Source organism: Euprymna scolopes, chromosome 25 (assembly GCF_053919585.1).
Source record: "Euprymna scolopes isolate OS-2025 chromosome 25, ASM5391958v1, whole genome shotgun sequence".
In the NCBI taxonomy this organism is placed as follows: Eukaryota; Metazoa; Mollusca; class Cephalopoda; order Sepiida; family Sepiolidae; genus Euprymna; species Euprymna scolopes.
In genome coordinates this window covers 31,514,790-31,528,050 of record NC_136506.1, presented here as the reverse complement: position 1 = coordinate 31,528,050, position 13,261 = coordinate 31,514,790, and the positions used below count along the sequence as shown (strand labels likewise).

The 13,261-nt window shown below is 31.2% G+C and overlaps 1 protein-coding gene across 12 annotated transcripts in view; it reads right to left on the bottom strand.

Moving 5' to 3' along the window:
- Positions 1 to 13,261, bottom strand: part of LOC145247315 (formin-like protein) — a 269,761-nt gene that overhangs the window by 107,515 nt on the left and 148,985 nt on the right. The gene's annotated exons all lie outside the window — the stretch shown is intronic.

Here is a 13,261-nt window from a genome sequence, read left to right as displayed (position 1 = left end):
TATACTCAATATGAATTTGTTAGAGGGAGTACAAATAAAGTTAGACTTATTGAACTAAACTAAAGTAAATTTATATTAACGTAATTCACTCAAGAAATGTGCATAGTTTCCTCAGAAATTAATGAAGACCTTTGAGCAAATCTTTAACATATTTTTTTTTTCATTTCTATCATTTTCAAGTAAAAAAAAAAATTAAAAAAATAAAATCAAGCACAACATATTTCCTTTTTAAGGATGTCAAGTGTGACCCTATAAAAATGGTTCACCACCTTTGAGCAAAATGATAATGTAGTTTTAAAATATATTTGCTTATGGAGGTCAGTCTCTAACCCCCTAGGAGGAATTGGGGAATGCACAATCAAAAACAACTTTATGGAAATTATGTTTCACATTTTACACAAATAAAAAATGTGATTGAATCATTCATATTTTCTTGTTTTTTTTTTTTTTAACAGAAATTAAGCTGAGATTTTAAGTTTGTATTGAGAAGCAGGTAACAAATACTGTCAGCATATTGAGTTAAAAAAAAACAAAAAAAACATCTGTGCTATAACCTTTCTATATTCATTTCTTGTGAGATTTATCTTTCACTAGTAATTTACAAACGCTCAATATTAGGACTTATTTTTCAATCAGCCTGTATATGAATGGTGTTAGAACGAAGAATCCCCCAGCGAAGTGAATAGGCAGCCATTTTGTAGTTATCTACCAGATAAGGATATTGCTGCTTCCTGAAGAAAAATAGAAAAAAGGAAAGCAAAGAGAAGAAAAAAAAAAAGAATAAAACAAGCAAAGAAAAAAAAATTTTAAAAAAGGAGAAAAGAGGAAAAAAAGGAGACAAGAGGGGAAAGGAGAGAGGAGAAAGAAAAGAGAAAGGAGATAAATGTTGGCATTCTGCCATTTAGTCTGATCCTAACAGACTAAATAATTCTTAATGGGGGCCACAACTAAATATACCAAATTGAGACCCACTTTTACCGGCATTTTTTGCTTGCACAAATATAGAAAAAAATAAACGAAAAGGATCACAGGTAAACTTGTGAATACAAGGCAGCAGCAGGCAGACAAGTTTTAAAAATAAATGAAAAACAGTTGTTGAGAGACTGTTTTAGGCACAAGATTCCAGCAAAATTTATGTTTGCTAAACTTAGATGACACTGCTATCATATCAAATTTCTTCGCTGTTTATAGAAGCACAAGAAAGACATCTGGCTTGCACAATACAAAATTCATGGAGAACAAATCTTTTGCACAAGGTAAAAAGTTTCCCTATTTGAATCCCTTAAATAACTGACAAATAAACAAAAACTGCAGAAAACTTGTTATCGATATCTATCAACTAGTGTTCAGAAAAAAAAAAAAAAATTTTTTTTCATTACCATTTTAATTTTTACATTTAATCAACTCACCAGTTTTTGTTTTCATTACTGATGTGATAAACAGGAGAGATAATTCCCTCTCAGTGTCAAGTTCTCTTACTGCTGCCAGCATCACTGGGTTCAAATATTTCGTAGCGTGTAAAAATTTAAGCTACATCACTTTGTCAAAAAACAAGCTGAGCATGCAGGGTCCCCCTCCACAAGTGAAAAATTTACTTTCACCATGACTAATGTTTGTGCAATTTTTTTAAGAAAATACAAAACGTGATTGAGAAAAGTGCGAACAAACAAATGGGAGTGGATTACTAGGTCTAATCCCTCTTTTGTCGGAGGACCAACAAAAAAAAAAAAAATGAAATAAAAATATTTTCAGTATTTATAATTTGTGCAACTATAGACATTTAAAAAATTAATTAATGATCTAATGTAGCATAGCTTTTTAAATCTAGCAAATTAAATTTTATAAGTTAAACTTGTAGCAATTAAAATGTATTTTACAGATCACTTACACAACAAAATATGGTGCAGCAAAAAAATAAGTTATTCAACAATGGAAATGTACACAATTTTACTGGCAGTTAAAGTGAGTTAAGTTTTGTCAGAAACGGTGACTTTTGTATTTGGATTATTCAAACTATGTACGAGTTAAAAAATATAACTAGGGGATGACAACGGCCAAGTGGTTAATCGTATAGACAGAAAACCAAGTTCGAATCCTGTTTATTCCACAGAAACTCATCAAACCAACACTTGATCTTGTGTCTAACCTCCTGAATTGGACGTAAATAGATTTATTTCATGCTGACAAATATACGAAAAATTTAGATACCACAAATATTTTTCTCATTAGTTTGTTCAAGCTGAGGATGGAGCATCCCATTGGATATCAAACTTTCATCCATTAACTCAGATATTCCAACCGAGAGATCTTTTTAAGATTCTGACTGTCCTTTTAAGTGCAATTGTGTGAACTTCTCTTGCACTTGGTTCACCGGGTATATTTGCCAGATAGTTTTGGACATTCTTTTTCACGAGTCCAGTTGCTCCTATAATAACTGGAATGATAAAGATCTTAAGATTTGAGTTTCTTTTCATGTCGTACATAAGACCTTGGTATTCCGTTATCTTTTGCCTTTCATCTCTCTTTAACCCAGGATTATCGGGGACACTAACGTCAAGGTTGTTTCTTTCTCCTGGCCTCATACCATTATGTCAGGTTTTATGGCTTCCTTTTCTAAGTGCGTCGCTGTAAGAACTGGATAGTCACAGAGAATGGCTTATGACATATTTCCAACTGCTCTTTCTGGTAAATATGTTCTCAGGACTTGCTGTTGCAGTCGATGTTCAACTCTTTACAGATCGTCCAGTGCATGCATGGCGATAAGAAAATGCAGACTAATCGAGATATATAGGAGGCATGTCGAACATAATTGGGACTGAAGTGGTAACAACTGACCATCTTGTACATCAAAGCTACCTTGACACAACTAGTCTGAGACAACTGCATGTGCAAAAAATAATCTGGACAAAAGAAAAACAGTGATCAAATGACCAAACTATTGCAGTGATTAAACCAAAAAGAAAACAGAAGAGAGATTTTCGCAAATATGTTGTTCGGTCAACAAAAAACGAAGCTTGATTTCGTTTTATGAACAATTTTCAGGTTATTTAATGATGAATCGAGTAACTTTGGAGAAATTTTATGCTTTGTGTTCTTTATTTATTGAAATATTTATTATGTTTAGTTGTCTTATGGTATTTCAACCCTTTTTCTATTATTTAATGCTCAATTCAGTAATTTTGGAAAAAGCCTTTATGTTTCAAGTTCTTTATATATTCCAATATTTAGTCATTATGTTGGGTTTGGTTGGAAAATTGTCGTTTTTGACTTTGGACAACATGAGTTTTGCAAATAGAAAGAAAAAAAAATAGCATCAATATTTGTTGCATTTTACGTTAGGAAGCCAGTATCTTCAGACATCCTGATCTAATACCACCAAGCAGGAAAGAGAAAGTGCAGTCTTAGTTATGTCTTTTAGATCAGCAACCATATGGAACTCCACAGAACAGAACAGGAAAGGAAACCACAACAAAAACGTGTTATTAGCTAAGTATTTCTAATGTTGAAAATCCCAAAACGAGCACTGCAATCGCCACACCACTGAGGACTGACATCGATACATTTTCAAAATGTACTTTTTTTTTATCAAAAGGGGAAACTCAGTATATTTTTAGCATGCTTGAAATCATTAACACTTTATATGATCGGTTTGAATATATGACAGAATAGTTGTTTGCAAAAATGAATAAAAAGTTTCAAATTCTTGCACCAATTCAAATACAGTAAAAGATTTTTGTGAAAAACTATACCTAATCAAACAGAATTTTTTTGCGTGTGTGAATATATAATGTATGCGAAAGAATGTCTAAGTTACCCATCTCTTCAGTGATGGACGCTATCTCAACCAAAGACCTTTAAAAGCAAGCAATGACAATATAGGAGGCAACGGAGTTGAGGTCAACTTCCTGTTTCACTAGAACAAGGTCGGTCGGGATAATAAGCTTTAATTGGTATAAATCGCGTGTAATTATCAGAACAACATTTGGTAGGGCAGCAGCACTTGAAGAATTACTCGCACAAACAAAATGGCATTTTTGAAATACATGAGAAAAAAAAAAATGAAACAACTATTCAGTTATTGATAAGAAAAAAAGAATCATTTTTAGTAATATATATGTTACTGTTTAATTCACATATAGAAAAAAAATTTTAATTCAAACATAAAACATTGAGCTGTGTATATTGTGTTAGGTTATGGCTGAATATAACTAAGTGTTTCTGAAGTTGAATTATTTTCAGTTAAGAATGAATTTGTGAAATTTTAAACGCAGTTCATAAATTAAGCTATGCATAATATCTAAAATCAATTGCCATTGCATGTCAGTTTCTAGTCAACACAAACCACAACAAATGACTCAGAACGGTCTTGTGCCCATTGTAGTTATAAATTGGTAGTCAATCCTTGGTATGTAAGACCAGTTTGACCAGGTTTTACATACAGCATCTAGTATTCCTAAACAGTCACTCATCTATTGACCAGGATCAATGTTACTTAATTTTGATCTTGTAGGAAAGTGTGTCCATGTGATTATAGTCATATTTATAGAATATATTGTGGAAAGCATCAAATATGTAATGTAATAGTATCCAGAAATTTGTTCAATAGAATTTCATTTTTTGTATTAGACCACGACATCTTCTATAAGTAGATAGATATTTAAAAACAGTGCAATTTATTTCAATGGGTAGAAAGAATAGTTGCAATATATTTGAGATGATTCACTTGCTCTAATCACAACCTGATAATACATGTACAAGAAATATATTTCATTAAAAACAAGTTAAAGAAAAAGTTAGCAAAGTATCTTAAATTAAAATAAAAAAGCCTATGCCAATTAATAATTCAAAAAGAAAACACCCTACAAATTTTACACTGAAAAAGACAAGCATTTTACTCAGAAAAAAAACAAAAAACATTTTACGCAGAAAAAACAAAAAACATTTTACACAGAAAAGGCAAAAAACATTTTACACAGAAAAAGCAAAAAACATTTTACACAGAAAAAACAAAAAACATTTTACGTAAAAACATTCTATACAAAAAATATTTAAAATATCCTATAGAGAAAAAAATTTTTTTTTTTTTTTTTAATTCTATATATATATATATATATATATATATATAAATAAAAATAAATTAAAAAAAAGAAGAAAATGTAGACAAAAAGAATTTTTTTAAGTAGATCTTTAATGAAACCCAAGATAGGGAGGGGCATATCTAATAAATCTCAACATGACAAAAAAAAAAAAAAAAAAAAAAAAATGGCAACATCTAAGTAACTCATGCCTACATCTCCATAACTAAGAAAGCAGGCCAAGATGAATGCAAAAACATAAAGGATGTTACTGATGCTGAAATATCAAATTACTTCAGAGCAGAGAATTGCAAAAACAATATTATTTCTATTAGTAGTCATAAAATCGTGAAAGTATATCCTAATGTCAAGTAGATTCTATTTTCAGGCACAGAAACGTAATACAGCTGCTTGCAATAAAGAACTTCAAATGTCTTAAAAAGATTTTAATAGCGAAAAAGAGCTTTGTTATTTTGCTTTACAAAGAAAAATTGATTATTTTTAATTGGAAGTAAAGGAAATATTAAAATATATTAAAGATTAAATTACTCCTGGTGTAAAGAGGCATTAACATATTGATGAAATACTCTAAACTAAAAATATAAATTACCAATTTTATTTACACCACATTGCCAAGGGACTTTTTTTTAAACTTATTTTCATTGCACACACCTTTTTTTTAATAATTTTTTAAACTATACATTCATCTTTAATTCACACAAATTTTGAAATAGAATTTTGACAGATTTCAATTGTTACAATATTGTTTGATCATTAAATTAGGGGAGGGGGGTTAAATGGTTAACAACACCGGAAACCTGAGTATGTGCCATGTTTGAATCCAGTTTATAGCATACCATAGCACCACTTCCACTAAGGGATGTTGGTTGTTGCAATATTTTGGGTACAATAAGAGGGTATGACTACATTTGAACGATTATATTTATAATCATGGGTGATAAGAACAAACCAATCAGATACCTGAATCACTTTATAAAATATACTGAAGTCTATTAGTTTTTAGATCTATTTTGCTTTCTGGGATATTATTTCTAATAAGTATAGATACTCCTCCAGAGGCTCTCTATTGGGTAGTGTGGATGTGGTTGTATTGTTTGTAATATTTTTATATTTATTTTATTTTCAGCTATTAAAAAAGGTTTCTTGGAGACATATGATGGCTGGTTGATGGTTCATTATAAGAAGTAATAGGTCATTTATGTTGGGTATTAGGCCCTAGCAGTCCCATTGGATGATTTTTTTGGGTTATGGTTTGATTTTATGCATTTATTTTTTTTACTTTTTTTAGTCATTAGTATCTGATCTTCGTTATCCATTTCCTCAAATCTTGGTTTGGAAGTTGAACATGGTCTGTTTATTTTGGTTTTAACGTCTTTGTTAGTTGGTGGTTTTATTTCCTTTATGAGTGCATTTTGGTGTTTGTTTTTTTTTTTTTCTTTGGTGAAAGGGGTTGTTTCTATGGATGCTGAAGCACTTTGGGGTTTATGGGTCTTTTGAGTTGAGTTTTGGGAGTTTTGTTCAGTTTTGTAATCTTTATTTTCAATGTTGATTTGTTTTATATATATTTTTTTTTTTTAACTCTCCCATTAATTCCCTTATTTCATTGAGTATTTTCATATCTTCAAGTTTGATGAATTTGCTTTTGTTGTTTAGTTATTTAGTCTGGTGGTTTGCTGTATGTATTTTTGTTGTTACTCCAGAGTATCTTGTATTTTCAGGTAGGTTATGAGCTTCTTGGAAGATTATATTTTTGGTATATTTTAGTCATTTTTTTTTTCCATTTGTCGTATTCTTTTGAGTTTGCACTATGGCCTTTTTGGCAGTTGATACATTTTGGCTCATATTTGCAATCTGTATGGATCTCATTTTCTCCACACCTCATGCATACTGGGGAGCATGTGCACCAGTCTTGGTGGTGTCCATACCTTTAGCAGTTGTAGCATCTGAGTGGGCTTGATATGTATAGTTCAGTGTTTATTTTCTCACACCCTATTTCGATGTTATTTGGGATTTGAAGGATGTTAAAAGTTAAGATGTAGGCGTTTGTATTGATAGTTTCACCATATTTTTTAATTTGGATTCTTTTTATATCAATAACATTTTGGTTTTGTCAAGTTAGTCTTAATTTCTTCCAAGGAGCACAGGGATAATTCTGAACGGATCACTCTTTTACTGGTATTCAGTGTTTTGTGGGGGTAGATTATTACTTTTTGTTTGTTGAAAAGTCACCTACTGAAGATTTCTATTATATGTTTTTTGGCTTTCTACTTCCACTAGTAGTGTGCTGTTATTTAGTTTTTTGACCATTTTAGGTTTGATGTTTGAAAATAATTTCTCTATTTTGAAGGGAGGCACTTTTGTTATCAGTTCTCTTTCAGTTGCTTCTATAATTATAAAATAAGATTTGGATTTGGGTTTTGGGATTCTGTTTCTGAATCTGAACTAGATTTATCTCAAACTTCAGTGGTTTCTTTTTTGAGGCTTTTTATCTGACGTTTACATATTTTAGATTTTCCATTTCTCCTGCTCCCCACCTGCCTTTGAGCCCTGTGTGGGAAGTGGGTTTTTTTTTAGGGGGGGGGGGCATTCGCCTTCCAACTCAACAAGGATATAGGAGAAGTATACTCATTCTGCTGATGGACTTAAGCACCCGTGTTTCCTTCGTCTTTTCCAATGGCTTCATTTCTAGAGTTATGTTGTATCCATTCTTCAGCAAATTGACTGACCATTTAGCCACCGCTTACTAAATCAGTTTATTGTCTAATGTGGGGAGTGTGAGCGTATTTTCTTGGTGTGCTTGTCTGATTTAGTGCTAGTCATGAACCACCAATTGATTGGGTTGGGCCTATCCAACCGCCCGTCTTAGCCCAAGTAAGGGTCAAAGTGGCATGTTGTATCTCATGTCCTAATATGACCTTGAACATAATCTGCTCTACTAGTAGGATCCCATCCTTAGGCATTACAAGTTGCCACATACTCAACAGGAGGTCCCATTGAGGGACTTTTCCTCTCTGCAGGGGGGTGGGGGTGCAGTCGGTGTATTTTAATGCTTCACTGACAGGGCCACTTTTAATCATCTATTTCTTTTTCCTTAACATAACCTCATTTTGCACACTGCTTGGTATTTCTATATAACCGCTATATGCACGTTCGCACACTGTTAGGAAGTCAATTTCAACAACAGAATCATCCAGATTCATACAAATTTACTTTTACTAAACTATCCATCGATCTACATTGTGATAAAACTACAATATTTATCACGGTCATGTTGTTTTGATCTATTTATAACATTATCGGGAAGTAAATAGCTTACAAAACTTTCTTTTTAATACAGGAGAACATTTGAACAATTTTAAAGCTATTATTTTCTATTTGGCAGTTTAAATATTCTGAAATTTCAAAGTTTTTTTTTTTTTTTGTTTATTAACAAGATGAGTAACTTGTTTAAGAAACCAAAATGCATTCAGATTAATTTGTTTGGAGAAAGCCAACATTCCCACTTCAGTCAGTTTTTATACAATTTAAAATCTGATTATTTTTCAGTGATTTACTATGAAAAAAAATATCTAGTTTGATTGCTAATGTGCTCTGAATCATTATAAAGAGTCAATGTGTTAACTGTTGAAATGAATCTTATATGAAGTCAAAACTGAGCTTACATGTCATTTTTGTCCCCTTTTTTTAGAATTTTGACTAATGTTTAGGTGAGTTTGATCTAATTGCTTCCATTACATTTTTATTTATAAGATGATATAAATTTGTAATTGTTCATTTGTTTCAAGTCTACATTTTTAGTTAGACACACTAAAAATTGGTTTATGAATCAATAATAATACAAGATGGCAAATTTTCTAATTTTCAACAAACTTTAAACAGTCATAACTCAGTGGATAATCAAGCTACCAAAATAAATTTGGTATCTTTATATCTTTTGCAAAGATCTATGTAACAACATTAAAAGTTTTGAAATTGTTTTTTTTTTTTTGTTTTTTTTTTTTAATTTGGTTTGGTAGACCCAATAATACTGCTATATAATATGTAACAGCAAGACATAAATTAGACAATTACTAAAGAATCAAAAGTTCGACTCTTAGGACAGTCGGCCATTAATAAGCTTCGAAAATAAAATGACAAGTTAAGAAATACATCTTGGTATGAAGCATGACAAAAGAAATCATGAAAGCAATATATCCAAAGCATTATTTTTTTAAAAGCTACCTGGAACAGATGCCATAAAAGACTGAAAACGGATATAGGTTTATAGTTGAAATGTTCTGATAAAAGATAAGCTACATTGAAAAAGAAAACAAAAAAAATTTTTTATAGATAACATAAAAATCTTATCAGAATGACTATTCACAAGTTTAATTCAATCCTAGATTTTATCAGGTTGTGTAATGTTTCTGATGCTTAATTTTCATAAAACTATTTTTTTTTAATTATCTGCATAAAGTTGTCATTTCTAATTTTAATGAGATAAAAATTATTGATTTAAAGTTAACACAATACAAAAAAAACAAAAATACTATCTTTCTAATATTCTGATTATGTGTATGAGATTGACACTATACATGTAACTAATTTGCATATTGTTTTGCAAAATAACATCTTATTAAAAAACGGTACTTGTACAGTTTAGTCAAGACATTAAAAAATGAAAATATCGAAAAAAAGGTTGCACGTATCCATTATGGAACGAAGTTCTCCGAAAAAAAATTTCACTTAATTTCATCAAGTAGTTTTTTTACAGCGAAAAAACAATTTGTTATGATATCGAGCAAAAGGTTCGATTTTTAGGAAGAAAAGCTAGAATTAAAGATGGGGAGGAAGTATTGGTGTTTTACATGGAGTTATCTCCCCGTGACGTGTTCAGCAAATTTCACAACGGCTGACTTCAACGCGCTCTCATAAGATCGTGTTTTTCCGCTGTAAAAAAAAAAAAAAACTACTCGATCAAATTAAATGAAATTTTTTTCGGAGATCTTCAGTCCAAAACATATGTATAATATAACCTTTTTTTTTTTTTTTTTCAATATTTTCATTTTTTTAATGTCTTGACTAAACTGTACAAGTACCTAAACAAACTATTCTTTGTTTTGAATTTCAATAATTGCTTGGATTTTAATACAACAGTTGTATTATAGAAAGTAAAGAATTTGAATAAAAATAGTAAGACAAGGTTCAGGGGTGCAACTGAGTTTTTTTTTTTTTTTTTGTTTCCTCAATTTTCCCAGATCATACTGGAACACAGGTCCAATTAAAGTGAATTAATCCATTTATAGTAAGTTGAGTATGTGCATATGCATATATATTCCTACATACAGGAGTCACTCTTAAACAAATTAACAGATCATTATGAATTTTGGAACACAGTTGTTAGGCATAAGGGTGGGTAACGTGAGCTGTGTTTAATTTTAGTTTTGTGAAAAATTCAGATACTTCCGATTTTTGCTAAATATTGATAAGTATTGATATCAATTTGTAAATATTCTCTGAAGTTCAGTTTCTTAGAAATATTTTAAAGGTTTTTACAGTAATCTCTAATTTTGAAGTCAACTTTTTCAGATTTATATTAAACTAGCCTGGGTGCCCGGCGTTGCCCAGGGGTTTGGAGGTGTGTGTTGAGCAAATTAAAAAGTGGTAGTAGGCAGGCAGGCTCGAACCCGTGCCGCGAGGGCGGAAAAGAAAGTGAAAAAAAATCTGACGTCTTAGTCAATGTTTCCATGACGCAATCAGAAGTCAAAAGTGCTGAAATTAACCGAAGTCAATCCAACGGTGATGAGGACTTGCTAAAATGTTGGAAAAAAAAATCAACCCCCTCCTTGTACAAAACGGCAGAGTTTAGGGTGAAGGAATTAATGTTTTGGGCCAATTTTTCGATATTTGTCGTCAGAGACATCGATCTTCAAAATCATACTGATCTTGTCAGGATCCGTCGCCTCTGTCAAAAGTTTTTCTGAGACATACAAACATACATGCATACGTTTAAACAAACAGGTGAGATATATATCATTTGATTCATAGTCATTATAAACAAATTAAGCAACATTCCTTGAATTTCAATTTCTTAAGACTCCTCAAGTTTGAGCTTTAAATTTTAGAGTTTCTAGAATCAAAATTATTATGTTATGGATTTTTATCAAAATTAGAATAAGAATTCTAGACATAAGGTTTAATAGCATTATATGTTAGTCTTAATCTTCAAAGATTGAATGCGATGATATTCTTAATAGTAGTGGATAACTACTATTAAGTACAGGCATTTGTGATAAATCACTTGGTTGCAGCCACGCAAACGATCTGATAAAAATCTTTATACAGTAATATAGATGAAGATGGTTGGAGGTTACATCAGCTGAAATGCTGGGACGGGTATTATCCTTGCTATTTATAACTTAAAACAATGGCAGACGTAAAGTGCAGCTTGAAAATTTACATAAACTTTACATTCATTTACTTGTGTTTACGTTACAATTATTTGGATATTTAGATGCACATTGTTGGTTTAATACAACAATTGAAAGAGACACATTGTCATTTTTCAACTGGTAAGCAGATCTCCTAGCATCACTAAAACTCAGTGTGTTCCCTATAAAAAAAATAAAAAGGTTAGAGAATCTACATAGAACCTAAACATGTATTCTTAAGATTTATTGCAGAAGACAATGGAAGCATTTCTGAAACTAAGTTCTATTTTAAGGGAGCTATGAGGCATAATCTCCTGAAAACTTCAAATAGATCATAGTTTTATGAAATTTGAATCATATGTATAAAATTTTCTGAGGAAAACAATGGAAGTAATCAACTGTCTATGTTATTCATTATGTGCCAAATCAGGATAGAACCCTCTTCAAACTTAAAATACATATACCCAATTTTAATGAAATTTAAACCATGTGTATAAGACAGTAATTCTGAGTTTTCCGATATTTCATCTTCCAACTATATTAGGGGCAAAAAAAAAAAAAGAGAAGGAAAATATAAAATGCAAACATCCTGGGACTTAATGGGTTAATTTAAAATATTTTGTTGCATCATATATAATTTTTTTTTTAAAGCATTCTTTAAAACAAGTGAAGCATGCATGGTTCCCTGTGAGTGCACAGTGAACGAGGCATAAAAAAAATGACTAAGTTCAGCATTTGCCCCCCCCCCCCTCCTATTTAGCTCAAAAAGTCCCAAGGGAACGTCAAATCCTGGTGAAAATGAACAAACGGTGCAGTTTTAGGCCTTAACATATGTAAATTTGAGTTCTGCACTATGCAAAAGAGAAATGATTGTCCATTATTTGCCCCCCTCCATTTAGCCCCAAATGTCTCCAAGGCCTTAACATATTTAAATTTGAGTTCAGCACCATCCAAAACTGCTAAATAGACATACACAGAAAATTTTGGACAAATATGGTAAAATAGTCCCAAAGATGGAGTGTTTTTATTAGCCCTAAAAGAGACAAATAAAATGATATAGAAATCAGTTACAACTTTTCAGAAAGTTTTATAAAAATCCAAGGCATCAATTTTTTTTAATAAGCACAAAAGTGTCAATTTTAGCCATTTTAGCCCGAAAGGCACCTCTAGGGGAACAACCGGAGTTTTCCCCAGAAAATCCGTTATTACTTTTTTACTCATATCGTGTTTAATGTTTGTGCAAAATTTCAAAAAATTCCAACGCGTAGTTATTGAGAAAAGTGCAGACAGACAAACGGACGAATGGACAAGGGTGAATTTACAGGTCCACCCTTCTTTTGTCGGGGGAGCAACAAAGATTTTTGCTTTTCAATGCTCGACTTTTTATGATATTTGAGTTCAAAGTAAGAATATTGGGGTCATTTTTTTAATTTAGTGTTCATCAGTTACAAGCGAATGTCAGATTTAACTTGAGAAAAATCATGTTCTTTGATGTAATTCAGATTTAAGCTCCATTTAAATTATTTAGCCGATTATCCTTATCTTGATTGTTATTATATTCACAACTTTTCAGCTGATGTAACCTCAGATATTCTTTGTGCACATTTTTTTCAAACTCAGGGACCTATATTAAATTACATGTTGAAATCTTTATTTTATATACAGAGGTAGATTATTCTTGTTTTGTCAGTCATGGCCACATAGAAATGCTAATCATTATACTAATATTAGTTATCAGCTTGAAAAGGATTGAAA